The following is a 21425-nucleotide window of genomic DNA, read 5'->3' on the forward strand; positions in this document are numbered from 1 at the left end:
GGAATTTTTATCTCCTATGAAACTCCTGTCTGAAAGCAAAATACCATATTTTGAAAACTGTATTATAAAGGTGGAGGCTCAAAATACTGAAAGGGTAATAATAAAAATTTTAAAAAGACTGCTGAGTAGAAAGAATGTCTAAGCCTCCTACCAAAAGAATAACAACAACAAATCTTTACAGAGTGAGACAGAATAAGGCAGAATAAATTCAAAATTATTCTTGGTTCTCTAGTACCATAGGGAAAATGAACCTCTTTTTGAACTATGTATAATATTCTCATGAACTTCATTGTCAGTTAACCTTAAAGATGATTTAATTAATTTATCGTGGTTGATGCTCATTTTAGTCTGGTGCACCGAGCTTGGTACCAGAACTGTTCTCAGAAATCTGACGATGATGCCATCAGTAACAAAGAAGCATGCCATGGGCTAGGATTGCCACTGAATATGACAAATAGCATCTTCTGACAAGTTTCAAACATTCTCTAGTTTCATGGAAGTAGGCTTCGGCACAAACCATTAACTTTCTTTCCTTAGTGACAGCAAGAGAGGGAACAAAACGGAAGGAGAATGAATATGTTTAAGCTGATTTTTGACTTCTTAAATTTTTACTCTTAAGCCCTGAGTCCAATAGAGGAGAAAAATTTTTTTTAGCTTTTTCATTAAAAGCTACCAAATCAATCCAGATGTGTAACTGATGTGTAATTTCCAAATAGATGATCTCAATGTTCTCTTTAAAAACAATGCAGGCTGGGTGTGGTGGCTCACGCCTGTAATCCCAGCACTTTGGGAGGCTGAGGCGGGTGGATTGCTTGAGCTCAGGAGTTTGAGACTAGCCTGGGCAACATGGCAAAACTCGGTCTCTAACAAAAATAGAAAAATTAGCTGGGTGCAGTGGCATGTGCTTGTAGTCCCAGCTACTTAGGAGGCTAAGGCAGGAGAATCACTTGAGCCTGGGAGGTGAAGGTTGCAGTGAGCTAAGATTGTGCCACTGCACCCCACCCTGGACAACAGTAGTGAAACTTGTCTCAAAAAATAAAAATAAAATTAAAAATAAATTTAAAAAATGCAAAGACAAAGTGTAATTATTTTACAAAAAATTTCTATGTGGAATCCTTTCTATACTGATAATAAACAAATCTATATATAAACTATGGAAAAACACACTTTTCGTCTTGACAACTTAATGAAACACCAGTTAACACAATATAGTACACATACCTTATTTTACTTTATTGATGTCCTTATGTGTTAAACGGAAAGCAACATTCAAAAACATTTTGCATATTGGGGCTGTCTTCTATTTGCCAAAATTTTCCATTTAGAAAATGTGGATACATCTTGAGAAATGAGGTCAGAGCTTAGTATGAGAGACTTCAAAAGAACACCTAGCACAGTGGGAAATAGTGTATTGATGATTTTATAAGCAGAGCCTGACTCTGATTATATCTATGGATTCAGAAGAGATCGCGCCTGAACAATCTCTCCCCACCCTACAGGTCTTTCCTCACAATCTCAAAGCACTAAACAGCTATTCCAAAAGTGAAAATCGTCACGGTCCCGATAGAAAATATTTACGTAATTTGGATAAGGGCAGAGTGGGGTGGGCTGGAGAGTTAAGCCGTTTTATATGTCCATGGAAGTAAAGAAAAAGTTTTAAAGTAACTTTGATTTATCCCATGGAATCTCCACTCATCTAATGAACTCTTCCAGAAAGGTTAAACAATTTGGGTCAGAGGTAGGATTAGAATTCAAGCCAATAAATATTACAGAGAGTCAATTATGTAACAGGCATGCAAAGAAATAAAGAAGAAAGTACAGTCCCAACACCTAGCAGCTTACACTTAGATGGGGTAGTATGATATGAATGGAACCATCAGGACAAAGTACAGAACATTGCACAAGTGCTAGACTTAGAGGAATGCGCCAAAGGTCTTGTATCAACTAACAAAAGAACATGGTAGCCGGGCACGGTGGCTCGCACTTGTAATCCCAGCACTTTGGGAGGCCGAGGCGGGTGGATCACCTGAGGTCAGGAGTTCGAGACCAGTCTGGCTAACATGGTGAAACCCTGTTTCTACTAAAAATAAAAAAAAAATTAGCCAGGCGTGGTGGCATGCTTCTGTAAACCCAGCTACTCAGGAGGCTGAGACAGGAAAAGTGCTCGAACCTGGGAGGCAGAGGTTACAGTGAGCCAAGATTGCACCATTGCACTCCAGCTTGGGCAACAAGAGCAAAACTACATCTCAAAACAAAAAAAACAAAAAACCAAAAACCATGGTACTCTTCACAGATTTGCTCATCAACTTTGCAGGTCCTCCACAACTCACATTTCCTGATGTCCACCCTGGGCTTCTTGCTCCTACACTCATACTCATCTGCCCCACAGTGATGTGGATATCTTTGGATATAATGTAAAATCTGAGTGTTACTGACAACCTGTGTCTAATACTCTATTGAGTGCCTCACATTTCTTCTCAAATCTTAGCAGACAAAGGTAAGACCCTATGGAAACGATGCTTCCTAGTTTTATTTTATTTTTTTCTAACTTCCAAGCTTTTGCTTTTTTCAGAATGCACATCATATTGACCTGAAACTAATGGTACATGATAAATATTTAAAACAACAGGATAGGTAGTTGGATAATCTACAAGACAGGTTGTATTTCTAGCAAAATTTGCAGGTAAAAAATGTTGAAAGGTATCTAGTTCAGTTCCTTCTATTTATAAACATATATCTATCACCCTATGGCACATAAATCAAAACGGATGATAAGAAGATAGTATTCTATTCTGTCTGCCCACTTCCCATCCCTGGAACTACATTGGCATCAGGTAATCCAAAAAAAAAAAAAAAAGAAAAAAGAAAGAAGACAACAAGAGTATATTGGTGTTCTTTCTTTTCCATATAATGCCTGGCATACAATACACACTTCTTGGATGGATGGATGGATAAATAAACAAATGATCAAGTGAAATAGGTAGAAACGCACCAAAAAAAGTAAAAGGGGAGAACATTAAAAGCAAGAAAGGAAAAGGGGTAAATTTGGTAAAGAAACTCTTATGGAGAGAGCACTAGATAGATATACACTTATCAGTAGAATTCTAGAATCAGGAAGATTTTAGAAGTTATTTATTCCACTCAGGAGTTGGATTAGATCATCTGGAGAGAAGTGATTTTTCTAAATGGCATATCAAGCAGAGCTTGGATTAGAATCTAGGCTTCTTCACTCCACATTTCATATCTTATGTAACGCATAATACACAAGCAGGAAGTTCCAGATCATGTAATTAGTGTGGATGCCTTCTTCAATGAATGGCCCCTGGGGCATGGCTCCTTTATATAGCCCTAGCACTTCTGCAGTCGTGGGTGACATGCTAGGGAAGCTGCTCTCCCCCAAGAATAATCCTGGTCTAATTCATCATTCTAGTGATGCTGTCTGAAACTAGTGGGAAATACCAAATATATACCCATTTACACCCCATAATGAGTAACTGGGTTAAGATAGGTGGCAAAGGGGAAGAGGAGTGTACTTTTTCCTTACATTTCACTTATTCATGATGTTATTGAAATCTGGGGAAAAATTTAAGCGGGGTACATATTCAGCTATCATAAATAGATTCTGCATTCATTCCACAAATACACACTGAGTGCCTGCTATGCACTAGGGACGGGAACACAAAACCAAATATGACATTGGATGATTATAGTGAGCTACAATGGCTCTTTGAAAAGTGAATGTTAAAACCAGTTAACATTATAAAATCTACTTGATAGAAAACTTTGAGGTTACTTCCTTCCTCATCTATACATTCTAATAGGACAGGTTCATATGAGTGCTTTCAACTGATAAACACATTCCTAGAAACCACAATAAATATCAAATAATTGTACAATTTTGTTACTATGTCTAACTGTGATTGAAACTAAACCATTCCTTACCATAATATCATTTTGCCATTCTGCTTAAGGTTGGTAAATCAGTATAAGCTGATATTCTAATACAAACACTAGGTAGAGAAGCCCAATTCTGCTGTAAATTTTCAGAACGTGTTAAAATTGATGTCAATGTCTCAGTAATTTCGCAGTTTAAAAAACAGTTAGAAATGTAATGACTACACTACACTTGATTAAAGCATTTACAGCTCTAATCAAAAACTGACAGCAAGATCAAAGATGTTAACTTAAATCTCTCCTCTAATTATGTTTAAAATGCCACACCTCAGGCCTGTCTTTCCTCTTCTTTTTCAAACCAAATTCTGCTTAAGAAAGATCTAACACTTCTTAACAGTTCATTATCCAATAAAACTATTCAAAGCTTAAAAGCAATCTACACAATTAGTCAGGACCTCAGGGAGTCCACCGGTAGTCTTTATTACAGGACTTCATATTAAAACACCTTAATTATATTTGTCAAATGGATTTCATTAAAACCCATCGTCACTTTAATTTTCATATTTTGACAGTGCTGGCATAGGCATTATTACCACCTGCCAGGCTGGGAACTACAACAAAATTGTCAAATTCCTTCAAATCCTAAGCAGTTTCTTTTGTACCTGATTGATAGTTTTCTCTGTGTGGGGAAACTATCACAATTAGAAGAATTAAAATACTCCTACTTAAATTCTACTCTGAATACATACGTTTCTTGCAGATGCAAGGAAAACAAACTACATCCGTGCTGGGTTGCCAGGTGCACTTTGCAGAGAGGGTGATGCACATACTTCGCAGTGCATCTGAATAGCAAAGCCGAGACATCAAACAGAATGCACTATGATTCAATCACATCACAACCATCAGGACTTGAAAGCCAGGACATTTTTTTTTTACCTCCTATTCATTATGCTGCCATATTTCATAAAATATACGGTGTTTCTGGCCATTCACTTGAGATTCAATTGTATTTTCATTTGCCACTGAGACTCAGACTATTGAAATAGCAAATGAAAAAAATTACATATATATCCCTTTCTTTCTAGCTATGCAATGTTCAATGTCAACAGTGATGCAATGTTTACAGCATTTTCCTAATTCAGCTAGTTATGCAACTTTAGGAAAACGGAGGTGTGTACACTAACAAGCAAAGAGTTTTTGTCTGTTTTCCTCTGGAATTTTGAAGTCTTTCGTAGCCTATGCAGTACAGAATGAGGTTCTCTCGACGATTCTCCTTTTAGATTGAGGCACACAAAATTCTATTTTTCAAGTATTGAAGAACAGAAATAGCAAAAATATATATATATTTTTAACCTAACAGACTCATAAGATAAAACAAAGGAGAAAGGTTTCTGGCCTACGTGTAACGCACATCAGGGCTTTGTACAAAGGTCTCAAGAGTAATAATCACCTTGCTTTATGAATACTTTAAGTCATAGTAAATGGTCTTGGATTATTTTGAGTAAAGCTAAAATTTTAAAGATTTTTAAAGATCTACTTATGAAATTACAAGACATTGAATAATCATAAATGATCACTGACTTGTGTGTCTCAAAATTCAATATATTTAAAATAGAAAACATGCTCAGAGAGGCCCGGCACTGTGGCTCACACCTGTAATCCCAGCACTTTGGGAGGCTGAGGCCAGTAGATTATGTCTTGAGGCCAGGAGTTCAAGACCACCTCGGCCACATGGTGAAACTCCATCTCTACCAAAAAAAAAAAAAAAAAAATTAGCCAGGTGTAGTGTGTCAGGTGCCTGTAATCCCAGCTACTTGGGAGGCTGAGGCATGAGAATTGCTTGAACCCAGGAGGCAGAGGTTGCAGTGAGCCCAGATTGTGCTATGGCACTCCAGCCTGGGCGACAGACCAAGACTCTGTCTAAAAAAAAAAGAAAAGAAAAGAAAATATGCTCAGAGAATTACGCACAGGGAATATGCATTTACATACAGTTCCAGTGTCACCAATGTCCAGAAGTTTTTCATGATCAACTTAGCTGGCAACGTTTTTCCCTCCTCTGAACTCAATTCACTATCTGTACCACTATTATGGCACAGATCCCAAGGCTTGGTGTTTTGGTCTTCTCCCTATGCTTGGCCTAGATAGTAAAGAATGACTAACTGGGCTCGTGCCCGTCTCCCCATTAGACTGTAACAAACTTCACCATAGCAGGGAATCAGTCACATTCATTTTTCCCCATACAATGCCTCATAAATGGTAATCATTTAGCATGCACATACACACACATACTACCCTGTATACTATGAGTGTATATGTACATGTGCTGATATACTGAATGCTATGAATACAAAATTTTTTAAGCCCCCAAATTCATAAGTCAAAAACAGAAGAATCAGCAACTCCTTTTAAATTTTTATTAAATGTTACTATAATTTTGAACCACGAATCCTTCATATCTGTTCCATCTTTCTCTTACTGACCCTTCAGCAACTATGCTCAGGCCAGCTGATAACCCGTAGAACTGATGGAGCCGGGGGGTCAGAGGAATACAACACAGACATTTTGCACGGAGCTCCTCAGCTGCTCGAAAGTACATTCCATTGCAACCAGTCAACAATTTATTTGAAGCCATTATTATTAATAATCACCGAACACATAGATTGTTCTCATTAGGAAAAAAATGGGAACAGTCTACTATTTTAGAAATGTTCCTAGAGGGACACTTCAAAAATGAACCAGATGTGGTCTACATTCTGGAATATTTGAAATTTATTTGATATAAATAGAGGCCTACAGAAACCCTGCGGGCACAAAAGGCACAAGACACATATAAGTTTATGAATACTGCATTTATTACATTTTAATTGCAATACCTGCTAACTTGGTGCTCAAGGAGTGGTTTGGGTTGAGAATCTTCCTGTATTAACACGGTGCGATCCATTTCTGCTCAATGGTACCCTGTTTCCGGTCATTCACAAAGGCTAACAGTTCCTCTCCTTTTGCGGCCCATTTGTGTTCAAAGAGAGGTGCAAAGTGCAGGAGCCGGGCTGCGGACTGGAAACTTGATGTTGTCTACACAATGGATTGATATGGGGCCAAATGTGGTTTGTAAAAGCAAGCACTTCGGGCAGCATAAAAAATATATAACTGGAAGTTTGGCTAATCTAGTACTCTCACTGAAAATGGATAATTAGGAAATGGGAAAGGAACATCTGGAAGGGACAGGATACTAAAGGTAATAGAGAAGAAGGTCTTTTAAGGGTGACCTTCTGCAAGTGGGGCTTCGGAATTGATGCTGGGACCCTTGCCAGTTGCTGTTGGGAGTTTCTGCCTGAGATCATCTCCACACTATCAGAACTGCCGCTTCTATTCCTTGCTAAGGTCATCTCCCCTCCTGAGCCCAAACTGTCATGCACATCATCACCCGGTCATTTGCTATAGCCTCTGTGAGTCCCTCCAAATCCCCCAGTTTTTGAGCCCTGGCGAGTGGGGAAAGGTCCTCAACCTTTCTGCACTGTGCAAAATGAGGAAAGTGGCTGTTCTGTTTTTCCTTTATCAACAGCAAGCTTAGTGTGTTTGAAGGATGGGGTAGCAGGGAGGTAATGTGGGACATGTGGGATCACTGGGGCCTGCAGGAGGACTGGAAGGAGAATTGCAAAGGCTTTCGCACTGCATGATCAGAGAGAAAGCCTGAAGTGCCCAACTGACAGCTCAACAAGCCTGTTCAGATAGAGCTTTTTCCAACAGGAGAAAATCCGTGACTTTTGCTATCTGCCCCCCACCACAACCCCTCTCAGCATGATCACCTGGAAAGAAAAAAATCCATTGCTTTTCCTGTAACAGTCACAAGACAACAGGGCAATATTTACTATTCTTTTGAAGTTATACAAAAACAGCCCATCTGAATATGCCTGATGGTCCATTGTTGGCTATAAACTGAGATATAAATAGAGTAATTTGGAAGCTAAACCACAGCATCCAACATCTTTCTGGAGCCCAGACAATGAATGACACCAAGATCTGTTTCTGGACTGAGCCCTGTATTTTGCATTCAGACTACCCTCAGGGCTACTACTTTCTTATACACAAAAGAATACTGATGGACTTTAAATAAAACAACTGCCTAATTCAGTAGCTGCCAAATGATAGGCCAATATTAAAATACTTTAGCTGTATTTTTCTATTGGGAATCAACATTGGAACCCCTTTATACAGTAAAAGTGTATATCATTTCAGCAGTTAATAAAGGCATACAAATTACTTACAAAGTAGAACAACCTGGCCGGGCGCGGTGGCTCAAGCCTGTAATCCCAGCACTTTGGGAGGCCGAGACGGGCGGATCACGAGGTCAGGAGATCGAGACCATCCTGGCTAACACCGTGAAACCCCGTCTCTACTAAAAAATACAAAAAAACTAGCCGGGCGACGTGGTGGGCGCCTGTAGTCCCAGCTACTCGGGAGGCTGAGGCAGGAGAATGGCCTAAACCCAGGAGGCGGAGCTTGCAGTGAGCTGAGATCCGGCCACTGCACTCCAGCCTGGGCGGCAGAGCGAGACTCCGTCTCAAAAAAAAAAAAAAAGAACAACTTGATCCATGTAAATATTTATCTATAAAAGCTAGTGGGGATTTTGTTGTTGTTGTTGTTGTTTGTTTTTTTCCCAGATTGTTGAGATCCTCCTTACCCACCTCCAGGCTGTGGAATGCCTGATCCCCACGTGAGCTGGTCCACTTATCCTCCATGAGAGGTGGGGGCAGGAGGAGTGGGAAAGGAGGCAAGCTATGGGCAAAATAAGATTTTGGTCAGATTCAAAAACTGACTGCTGTTGTTTCTGATAAATTGGGCAGTTTCTGCATATTTTTTAAACACCATGCTTTACTCTTAAAACAGTGGGATTTTATGCTTCATAGATAGGTAATATTTTCATGGCATTGATAGATACTGCTATTAAAGATGTCCTAATATGACATTTTTAGCATCTGTGTAGTATTTTTGCAATATAAATATGAAGTAAATAGATTTAAAATGCTGAATTTTTAAATGAGCATTTAAAAATAAAAATGATTTAAGAGATATTCTCATATTCTATGAACTTAATTCTTTGGGTAAAAGAAAAATAATTTCGTATTTTTATTTTAACTCCAATTGGCCCTTGAATCATTACTCTTCAAAGTCCCCAACAGAAGGTGGAAGACAATGATTATTCCTAATTTACTGGTGAAGAAAAGCTGCACAAAGGAGTTAAATTACTTTTCTACTGTCACAAGTGAGGCACAGAATCATGAAATTATATCTTGTCTTCTGGTCTATTTTTCAGTCTTCAAAGCAGAAAACTGGCATAAGCCATACTGGGAATATGTGTAGTTTCTGGAACCAGCAGCTGACAGTCAATGAAGATTTCAAATAAACTTTTCTTTTAAAAGCCAAAACAAACTGTTAGACTAAGCTGGCTTGTGTTTTTTATAAAAATTTCCATATTCTGTATACACCTTTTCAATGTAAGTTTCTTATATTCCAATATCAATTCATAGGTAAACAGTTGGATGCTAGTGTTTTCAGCCTGTTGTAGAGCTCTTAAATGTTAAAACATCTAGTCACACCATGTCAGTTCTTAAATATTTCAATGAATTTAGTAGTTCTTTGCATATGTATGATTGTTGAATTTCATTATTGAGTCAGACATAAAGCTTCTAGGTCTGAGTATGCCAAAATGATGATGCTAACATAAGGAGAGAAATACAAACATGTTCAAAGACCTACCAATCTTGAAAATTTCAAAATGTCACTGTTATAGAATAGCTATCCAATTAGTAATTGTCTATGTGATTCATCAAAGGAATAAGCATCAGAAAATCACTCTCCTATAAGTCTAAAAGCTCAGTATTTAAATGATATTTTGCTTTTTATAATCATGTCAACTCTCATTATGCATTTTTAATTGTCAATGAAATTTACTAATAAAAAGGGAAGGCTTTAATTGAAATGTTTGTAAAATCCTCTTACTTGGAGAGTTTGTGTGAGTTGATTAATTAAGAGACTTTCACAGTTTTCATATTGATTGCCTTTGTGTTTCTGAACTTTCTGTCTGTTGTTCATGAGCAGAGCAAAAGTAAGAAATCCTGGATGTAACAAGATGTAGGATTTCTCGATACAGGTTTCTACTTTGATAAATTGAGTGTTTTCCCCTCCCTTTTTGGCGTATTTCTCTGTTCTTCCATTTTGTAGAAAGAAACAGGCTTTTAAATGCTGATACTTCTGCTTCAATGTCATAATTCCACCAAATGCCTTTAGGAGATAAGATCTCCTATCTCTAGTACAGGTTTTATTTATTTTATTAAACTGTTTAAAAACAGAAATGAAAAAAAAAAAAAAAAGCCCAACCTGTTTTGCTAGGACTAAGCCAGAAGGAAATGGTAATATCTATATTCTAGATCTCTGTAGTAAAAAAAAAAAAAATTAAAGAAATAGGACTTTTCTGCTTACATTTGGGTGAAGTACATTGGTGCTGTGTTTAAACGATGAGAGCTGAATCCATTTGACAATAAAGTTAAATATTTCCCAATATTATCACTAAAAAGTGTCTCATGGAATTTTATGTAATAGGTTACATTTCAAAATAAATAAAAGTAAAATTGGTCTTTGGTACTTTTAATTAATCTTTCCTCTTGCCACCAAATACTTAGGGTGTTGTTATAAGATAAATAAATATTTAGGGGATTGTTATAAGTTAAAATAAGTAAATTTTTAGGGTGTAATGAGATTAGCTTACAAATTTTCTCGCTTGTTTGTTTAGGAATTTCCCCTCTATACCAAGACAAGATACTTCTCTCTTCTTTTGAACATTTCAGCATATTTGTCCAGCATTATTTTTTCATTCTCTTTTATCCCTGGGGCTCTCAATGTTTAAATAGCTCCCTCCCATGTAAAGCTTTGCACCGATATCGATCAGCCTAGGCTGGAAGTTACTATGAGGCATTTTCAATAATCAGCCCAGCTGTTCAGAGAGCTCCTTGAATAAAACCCTTAGGTAAACAGCATAATACACCAAGAACTCTCTGCCAACAACCAGCCCTGCTCGGAAATCTCAAGGATTGCTACGAATGCTTCACTAAACAAAGAACTTAATTCTGATTTTAACAATGAAGGCTACAGAGTAATTCAAACAAATCCCATCTTTCATTCACATATGTAGAGACTACAAGGGGTTCCTCCCACAAACAACATGCTTGCATATGTGATTAATTCCAAAGCATTGTGTGTCAAGTAAACAATTTTTACAGATCTAAAAAGCAGCTGTATCAAAGGCAATCTTTTGGTACTATCATTTTACTCCTTAATCCTCACATTCTGATTTAAGTTTATTTATTTAGAACTTTTAGGTCAATCATATTGTCTATCTTTATGTAACATATAGTACAGAAATAAAGGTGTAATTACTTATTTAGAATTTTACTTTACTTTTAAATTTCTTCTTTATTTGAGAGTTAAATGCTAAAGAAAAAGAGAGTCTTTCATACAGCCGTTATTTTTTATTATTTATTTATTTTTTTTTTTAAGATGGAGTCTCACTCTGTCACCCAGGCTAGAGTGCAGTGGCGCGATCTCGGCTCACTGCAACCTCCACCTCCTGGGTTCAAGTGATTCTCCTGCCTCAGCCTCCTGAGTAGCTGGGACTACAGGCGTGTGCCACCATGCCCAGCTAACTCTTTGTATTTTTAGTAGAGATGGGGTTTCACCCTGTTAGCCAGGATCTCCTGACCTCGTGATCCACCCACCTTGGCCTCCCAAAGTGTTGGAATTACAGGCATGAGCCACCATGCCCGGCCCTATATAGCAGTTCTAATCATGATTTTTTTGCGGATATGCAACAAGGAAACATTAAAAGAAGCACCGAAAAAGTGACATTATATATAAAGTATATTGTAAAAATAGCATTAGTTTGCCATGCAGTAAAACCCGTAATGTTCACAACCTTCAATGAATAAACATCATACAAGTAAACAGTGTTTCAAAATAGATGACACCTATAAAATCTCGTGAGTCTCCAAATTGTTTTGCTTTTAGAAAAACAAAACCAAATAAAAGTTAGGAATAAACAATTTCTAATGTTTCTATTGGAACCATTCAAAAAGGCCTTCATGTCATTATTTAAGTTAAATATATCTGTCTGGTTAAGGCTATGCTGAGACAGAATGAGTTGACAGAGGCCTCTAGGTTCTGGAAGAATAGGCTAGCCTTCTGATACATAAGAAATGTGAAGTGTTTGCTCTGATCTATATCCATGACAACGAATCTTAATGACTCTGTTTTTTGTTGTTGGTGGTTGTTGCATTTTGTTTTGCTATGGTTGTTTATTTTCTCTTCACTTTGGAAGAGAATAATTGATCTCTAGCATTTAATTTATACTGACTGCACCCTGTAGTAATACACCAAAGAACAAAAGATACTACCTCTACACTTTAAGTTTTTTTTTTTTTTTGAGACTGTGTCTTGCTCTGGCACCCAGGCTGGAGTGCAGTGGTGTGATCTTAGCTCACTGCAACCTCTACCACCCGGGTTCAAGTAATTCTTGTGCCTCAGCTTCCCAAGTAGCTGGGACTATAGGTGCATGCCACCACACCTAGCTAATTTTTGTATTTTTTTTTTTTTTTTTTTAGTAGAGACGGGGTTTCACTATGTTGGCCAGGATGGTCTCAATCTCTTGACCTCTTGATCCATCTGCCTTGGCCTCCCAAAGTGCTGGGATTACTGGCATGAGCCACTGCACCCGGCTGGAGTTTACAATCTATTTGACAAAATGGGACACTCCTCATACCCACCCATAACACACCATCCCACCATCCAATGGCAGGAGAAAATTAATAAGCTATTACAATAGGTAAAAAAAAAAAAAAAAAAAAATAGTAAGTAATATTAATTGCAACTATATACCTTTATATAAAGCCCTGGCATTGAATGTCAACTATGTGAGTTGATGAGTTCAAGATTTTCTTGGTGTACAAAGCGCCCTTATATAAAGCTTTATGGGATGGCAAAGTTTGTAGTGAAAGAGTTGGCCTTGACTTGACACATATTCATCCGTAAATGCAACCGTGCAGAGTGCCTACTGTGAGCAAAGCATTCAGAGCCCAACCCTCAGATTTCTCTCCCTTGCAGGTGCTGCTTTATCTCAACCCATAATTATTGGCAGTTCAAGTTCGTACTTTGTATTTCTTTCCTACATTCTCCAAACAGTCTCCTTTGAGATCCTCATTCACTTTCATGGTTTTAAAATATCATCTCCGCCTCTATGCTTAATCTGTTAAACTATTCCAAGTTTTACTCCCATTTCCTATTACATGCTGGGTAGTTCATCCATCCCTTAAATTCAGTGGGCATAAATAGAAATCATAGCTTCTTGCTATGTGCCTCTTTCCATCAGCTAAGTGTGGGCAAATCAAGCGGGTCTCTTGGGACTGACACATATCAATTTAGTTTGAATCTTCCTTTATTTTGCTTCCCATTTTGAACCAGTCATCGGGTTTTCTCAAATCTTACTTTGAATTCTCTCTCATATTTGTTTCTTTTCCATTCCTACTGTTGTAACCTCCCACACAGACTAGCCCAAAAGCCTCTTAACTGGTTTCCCTGTCTTCATTGTCTACAACCATCAATACGTCTCGACTGTTTGATCTTTATAAAATCTTCCTAAAATACCACTTTGGCCACGCTCACCAAGAAAAATCCAAGGCTTAAGCCAGCATTCAGAACCTTTCAGAATTTAGGCCTAAATACTCTTTCAGGCTTCTCTCCCAATTCTCTCTGGCATATATTCTAGACTTGGCCACCTCTGAGCTTTGACCCTTGTGGTTCCCTCTCTGGAATGTCTCTACCAATCTCCACTCCTTACAATCCTGCTGACTGCTCACGGTTCTGCTAAAAAACTCCATCTGCCATGAATTCTGTATCTGCCTTTGCCAAAGGGACCTTTCTCCTTAAATTCCTAAGCACGCTGTCTCATCTCCAAAAGATTTACATGCCTGCATTATCCTCTTTACCAGAGTAAAAGCTGCTTGAAGGCAGGAAATGTGTTATCTTTTATTTCCTCCAAATAATGAGCACAGTGTCTGGCTCATATTATGAATGAAGGCACCTGCAGCCCCAGCTTTCTGAACTGTGCAGTCATACGCAACAACAAGGCAGTGACAACTCTGACAAGTGTCCTTAGGAGACTCCTAGAATTAGCTCCTCTAATGCTTCTCGGTCTGCCTATTTTAAAAGTTAAGGAAGACACAGAAAAAATGTTGGCCACTCAGTCCAGGATTCAACCCCAGAGTTTATTTATTATGCATGTTTATGCATTCAGATTGTGAGGGAGGCGATGGGCATGGATTGTAAATTGATGGCAAACTTAATGAAAAGCAGACAAAACAGTGTAAGAAGGCTTAAATGCCTTTTAGAACATGGCAGATATATAAAAAAGTCATAAGAAAGTTTACAATAAAGAAAAGAATGTGGAAGAGTGAGAGTCAAAAAAGGTAATTACACAGAAGATTTTTAAACAGCCTGTCTAATGGAGAAGCTGAGTGATTAAGACAAACAGCTTGCCAAACCACCTTGTCACAGGGACATAAATCTGAAAAAGCAGCAGACTCCTCAGAAAGGTCAGACAGATCATATTCAGTTTCAAAAGGAAGAAAACATGAAATTCATGCGTGTGTGTGTGTGTGTCTGTGTGTGTGTGTGTGTGTCTGTGTGTGTGTGTGTGTAACCACTGAGAGGCAATGGTATGATATTGATAATCTTTGGAGAAAGAAACCTTCCGTATTGTCAAGTGACTTAAAACTTCAGGCACAATCCAAAACAAGAATTAAATAGCACAGCACAGTGTAGTCAACACCATATGAGAGGGTGCCTTCAGGGCAACACACACTGCTGCCAGAACACCAACCAAAAAATGGACAATCAGGATCTCAAAAGAGATGAGTCACCCAGAGGGTCTCTGTAGGAACAGTCTAGTTTCTTAGCCTTGAACCGAAGTGGTCTCGCCACAGGCAAGGAAAACATTGCACTGTTCCACAAAGTCAATTCTAAATGCATAAGCCATTGAAGCGTATTTCTTATGGAATAAAGACTGAGGAGAAATAAAGATTGAGTACTGAAAGTAAGGATGCAACAAAACTTTTAAAGTGGCCAATCTTGCTTAAATAACGCTTGCAACCAAAAGCGAAGAAAGCTCTGTTACTCTGGGAAAAAGGTGTTTGGATACACCACTAAAATAGGAAGCCTAAAAGAACCATTGTTTTATAATTCTGAGTTAACTGTGATTCTTTTTCCTTTTCTCCTTTTGTTAACTGATGGTATTTTCTGGAGTGAGTCATGACTTTTTTTTTTTTTTTGGTCTAGAGCCAACTTGATAATGCTATTTAAATAAATTAACGAACTAAACTTCAAAGTATAAGCTCTTATGCCCATAAAATAAGAGAAGAACTGGGAAGTTCACCAAGGATGAAATAGGAGAGGCATTTAATAAAATTCAGTTACAGAGTCAGGGTAAGGTAATGCTCTCAGTGACACATTTAGGTCATGCTAGTCTTCACCACATGGGAGATATTACTTTTGGGGGGCAATGTTCTTTTCCTCACCACTGTTTTTCTCCAGTCTCTTCTTTGATTTCCTTTTGGGCTCCCTGGGTATCCTGCTGTGCTGTCCCAGCCCTGGTGTTTCGTCTGCTATCTCTTTTCAATGTCTGAAGATCAATTATCCCTTCGTGCTCGCATAGGGAGGACAGCAATTCTGGGGACCACAACTTTTCCATTATGCTTGAAGGAGAAAAGCAGCTCTCTCTCCTGTAAGATGGAGAATTCAGAGGTTTCCTCACAGGCTTCTGGTGATGCTTAAAGCAGAGAATCAACCTACAGGGTTTAGCACAGTGCCTGGGACGTGGGGAGTACGCAAAGGATGTGAGCTAATCTTACTATTATTACATAAGTCCTGTAATTCTCTATGACCCACTGTGTGCTCCAGATGACGCCAAAGACCTAGAAAAGTGGCTTTCATCACCATCAGACCTCTCCTCTCCTCTCCTTCAGACCTTTCCCCTCCTCTCCTCTCTTTTCTTTTCTTTTTTTCTTTTTTGAGACAGAGTCTTGCTCTGTCGCCCAGGGTGGAGTGCAGTGGTGCAATCTCAGCTCACCACAATCTCTGCCTCCCGGGTTCAAGCGATTCTCCTGCCTCAGCCTCCTGAGTAGCTGGTATTACAGGTGGGCATCACCACACCTGGCTAATTTTTGTATTTTTAGTAGACATGGGGTTTCACCATGTTGGTCAGGCTGCTCTTGAACTCCTGAACTCATGATCCACCCGCCTCAGCCTCCCAAAGTGCTGGGATTACAGGCATGAGCCATCACGCCCAGCCCAGCCCACCTTTTCGTAACAAATATTTCACACATGATTTTTTAAAAAGAAGTCAATATAATGCACTAGCTGTAATATAAAGAAAAAATACAGGAAAATAACTTATAACAAAATACGAAGTATTTCTATTTGTAAATACCCAGGCATTACTGGACTAATAGATACATCTAAGTAAGTATATGCTTGTGCCTATACAATTGTCACATGCATGTACAATCAACATGCATGTGACACTACATATGCAAACCAATCCACAAGCACTGTAATGCCAACTCAAATACTACAAGTCACATGACCATGAACACTGTACTCACCCAACTTGCCATCTGTCCCTCTTCCCTAATGCCCTTATGGTTAGATAGGACTATATGACTATTTCTGGCCAGTACACTATAGTCAGAAGTGATGTACCTCGCTTTCGGGTCAAAATATTGACGAGCTGGTATGTGAATCCCGTCTACCCCTGCCCACAGTGGCTGGCAACGATCCCCATGGTGGAGTCTGGATGCTTGAGTAAGTGAGGCAGAGCCCTCTGTCAATGCTTGACCAACTTTCAGCATAAATAAAAAAGAAACCTTTGTTGTGTTAAGCCATCAGAATTTCGAGGTTAATTTGTTACTGCAGCATAATCCTGTCTATCCTTCAATGGTAAAGGACTCTTTTTTTTTTTTTTTTTTTTTTTTTGTTGAGACGGAGTCTCGCTCTGTCACCCAGGCTGGAGTGCAGTGGCCAGATCTCAGCTCACTGCAAGCGCCGCCTCCCGGGTTCACGCCATTCTCCTGCCTCAGCCTCCTGAGTAGCTGGGACTACAGGCACCCGCCACCTTGCCTGGCTAGTTTTTTTTCTGTATTTTTTTTTTTTTAGTAGAGACAGGGTTTCACCGTGTTAGCCAGGATGGTCTCGATCTCCTGACCTCATGATCCGCCCGTCTTGGCCTCCCAAAGTGCTGGGATTACAGGCTTGAGCCACCGCGCCCGGCCAAAGAACTCTTTTAAAATAAACCCTGATGATACACAATTATTGTATACTTGGAAAACTCCATATATGTTCAAGCCACACAAAAATACTTTGTGTTCATATGGAAAACTAGGTTCAGATAATTATAAATAGGTTGTGCACCTACATAAATGACCAGCAGGACATTTGAGAGTTTGTGCAGGATCGGGGACTGTTATAAAAGACTGCACAGTACATTCCAGGATGTTTATTACCCTTGACTTATCACTGAGATAACCAAAACACCCCAACAAAGGTTCAAAATGTCCCCTAGGGAAGAATACTACCCCAACTGACGGCCACTAACTTGGAGAAAAGATCAACATAACCATGGCTGGCCAAGTTGTTCACTGTTACAATTACAATTACAATTATATTGTTATAATTACCATGTTATGTAATTTCATCGGTAAGTGATTCATAGGTTACAGTGTCTTAGAATCCTGGATTATGTTCTGTAAGATGTAAACAAAAATAGGTGAAATAAAAGGGTTCTCTGGTCCCAGATTGAGCAATGCTGCGTTAAAGAGTGCAAATCTTTAGCACATGGAGCATTATGAATCACGAAAAACAAGACACAGTATGCACTGTTCCTCACACTTATTTGAACTGAAGACCTTTTGTTCCAGAGCTTCCTGCAGAACTCACAAGCCATCAGCCCTCACCTTTACAGAGGAGCAAATTAAGACTCAGAGGTTTGTGTCAGGCTTTCAGGGAGTTAATAGCAGAGCTAGGCCTAGAACTTAAAATCAATATTCCCAACCATAAAATGGAATGAAGTACCGACCTAGGCTGCAATGTGAATGGACCTCAAAAACATGATGCTGAGTGAACAAAACCAGACACAAAAGGTCACATATTGTAGGATTCCAATTATTTGGCCTATCCAGAATAGATGAATCCACAGAGACAGGAAGAAGATTGGTGGTTACTAGGGGTTAGGTGGAGCACAAAAGGGGAGCAACTGCCTAATGAGCATGGGGTTTCTTTTTGGGGTGACAAAAATGTTTTAGATCTAGATAGAGGTGGTGGCTTTACAACACTGAAAGAGTACTAAATGTCACGGATGTGCACATTTTAAAAGGGTTAATTTTCGGTTATGTGAATTGTACCTCATTAAAATAAATAAATAAGGTTTAAAAAAATAAGGTTTACAAAATATTCTTTTCTCTATACTATGCTCTTATCAGCTTGAGCTCCCCAGTGTAGTAGAGAGTAGCACAGAAGTGTGATGTTTTCATACTGCTTTCTCATATTGTTATATATATCACCTTTTGTTTTCTGGTTATTGAGTAAGGAGTTGGATACCATAAGCCAGTGAATAAAATTTTGTGGGGTTTGACTGCAGGCTGAAAAAGATAATTCAGCTATGTTGAATGGGGGTAGAGTGGTTTTCTCTCCTTTAGCTACTACAAGCTACAGTCTGTCTTGGGCAGAATAGAACTGTCAGGGCATTGGAGTCAAGTGAATAGAGGTTCAAATCCTGACTCCACCACTTAATACTATACAGTTATAGCCCATTATTCAAATTTTCTGAGCTTCCATTTCTTTATGTGAAACATGGAGTACTAATACCTACGATACAGGATCACTGGGGGAATTAATTGCAATGATATAGGTAAATATCTAGAACAAAACTTGATTCCATACTAGAAAATGAAACCAAGTTCTAGCACCCCCAAGTGTAATATTTTCCTGGATGGCACAACTAAAATTCCCTCAGAGGGCTGCAGGGGGTACCCAGCCTAGGCTAGGGATTTTCTTTCTGAAGCTGAGGACATATTTGGCTCTGGGAAAGAATTTCAGGGTGAAGATTTTCTTTGTTCTGTGACTCCACGGGATGCTCTGCTGTACTGTGCAGATGAGAAAGTGGGAGTGTTGGGCAGAATAGATTATGCATATGCATGTGTTTATAAGATAACAACTTCTCTAGAAGGGAACCCCTAATAATCAAGTCTGTCAGAAGAAAGAGTCTCTGGAACCTTCATCTTTTCATCAACTGGGAACGAAGTGGGCATTTCCAGAAAAAAACAAACACCTTTAGGCACAATAAATGTGTTTCTTTAACATACTAGAGTCCCTCTCAACTCTACTCTCAGTTTTAATACTATAAAACAGTATTTTTAAAAATACTGAAAAATCATCTTTGTTTAAAAAAATCCAGTAGTTGCAAAGTTGTCCACTGTACTACACAGAAAGGTTTATGAATGGCATATGGCATGTTTAGGAGATTTGGCTCAGATGAGGCGGAAGCACAAGGGATTTATGTGCATCAAAATCCTCAAATTGACAGAGATTATCCAGTTAAAACAAATAAGCAAAGTGACTAACTGCAGTCACTTGAAACTTAGCAAGCTTAGCTCAGTGCTACTCACGCCCGTTTTGAGAACTGGAGTGGAAGTTAAAAATTTTTAATTACTAAACTGCTGCTGTGTAGCTTAATTTGAAAATAATTTCTGCATTAAATAAGCACTCATTCCTAAATCACAGCATGTTTTACACTGGTTCCTCAAAGGTCGTGCAGGAGTCTGGAGATAAGAAGCCCCTTCCTAAGGGAAGCCTAACTGGAAAAAAAAGTCCTGTTTTTAAAAGGTTCTGTTTCTTCTTAATTCCAAGGTGGGGGAAATCCCAGATAAGCCTCCATTTAAAAGTCAACTCTTCTCCTAAGAGCTGTGTGGTGATGAAATCGGGAATAGGAAGAATGAAGGGGACAGGAGGAATAGTGTAGGAGGAAAATCTCTTTTTCTGTGAAAATCCAAAGCAAGCTCCCTCAGGGGCCTGGTCCTAAGGAAGAGTAGGAGAGAAGAACTTTCTGGTGCCCTGTCCCTAAGGAGGAATGTGATGCATGGGTTCAGATGCTCCAGAGAGCTATCCTGAGGCAGGCTCTGCCTGCAGCCATCATGACGGCCGCTGGACAAGTGTCTGAGGCCTCTGAGTGTCCCAGTAACATCACCTGTTACCCCAGAAGCCATTCACTTGGCAAACAACCTGCAAGGCACCTGTCGATTCAACTGACAACATGGAGAGGGTCTGCTAGATTGTTCATCATTAAGTGAGTAACCAGTAATAGAAACATGATAAGAGTGGTAATGGGTCTATTCTCAGTATGGGATATGAGACGTCAGGTGTATCAAAGAGAGTCAATGAACCCAAAATTAAAAATTTAATCTAAAAAAAATCATACTTTAAATATAGACACACATGTATGCATTGGAAAAAACACTGGGAGGATATACACCAAAATACTAACAGTGGTTATCTCTGGGTGATAAGGTTATCTGTATTTATAATTATAATATTTTAAAAGATTTTAAATAACAAAATCTTACATTTAAAAGATAAAATATAGTTTAGATCAAATACTTTTGGATAAAGAAAACCACAAAGCAGCAGCACTGAAGATTAAATAGATGATCCAATACTAGGAGAACAGACATTATAAAAATAAACAAATCCAAACTGGCTGCAATCCTGTAAAAGAGAACCAGTGCTGGGGCAGCTGGTTGAACAACTTTTAAAACATGGAAAGCCGTAAAATATGGTCTTTTATGATAAAAACTTGATTTAGGATTCTTTGATGGCCCAATTTTAAAATTAAACATGATTAAATAAATCTTACCTCTATGCATACATAAAATGATTATTATACATGTTTGCATCCCAAGATCCTGGTTCCTTTATTCTTGAACAGGTGACTCTGGTTTTCACTGATAGAATTCAAATACTTAAAATAATCTTGTTTTACAACAGAACTATAATATTAATCCTATAATACCTAAACATAAAGATTACGGTTCATAAGATTTCATTGCAGCATTGTTTGTAAATATAAAATATAAAGAAAAAATGCCCAGCAACATGTGAATGATTACATTATGACACAGACACATTATGGGATACTAAGCAGTTACTAGGAAATAATTTAGATCCATCTATACAGACCTTGGAGGTGTGTACATAAATCAGAGTTGGCTAGAAAAAGTAAGGTACAGGACAGTATACATAATAGAATTTCATTTTGTAAAAAGAAAAAAGTGTGGTTTTGCATATATAGTCTAGAAGACCTTGGCGTCCACTTCTCCAACATATGCGTGGGGCTCATTTTCTCATTTCACTCTGTTCTCTGCCTAAATATCCCTCAG

The 21425-nt window shown here is 38.5% G+C and overlaps 1 protein-coding gene across 11 annotated transcripts in view; it reads right to left on the reverse strand.

Annotated features, from left to right (window-relative positions):
* VTI1A (vesicle transport through interaction with t-SNAREs 1A) overlaps positions 1–21425 on the reverse strand; it is a 382574-nt gene that overhangs the window by 180156 nt on the left and 180993 nt on the right. The window lies entirely within an intron of this gene.

The sequence above is a fragment of the Trachypithecus francoisi genome, unplaced genomic scaffold (genome assembly GCF_009764315.1).
Source record: "Trachypithecus francoisi isolate TF-2019V2 unplaced genomic scaffold, Tfra_2.0 Contig01579, whole genome shotgun sequence".
In the NCBI taxonomy this organism is placed as follows: Eukaryota; Metazoa; Chordata; class Mammalia; order Primates; family Cercopithecidae; genus Trachypithecus; species Trachypithecus francoisi.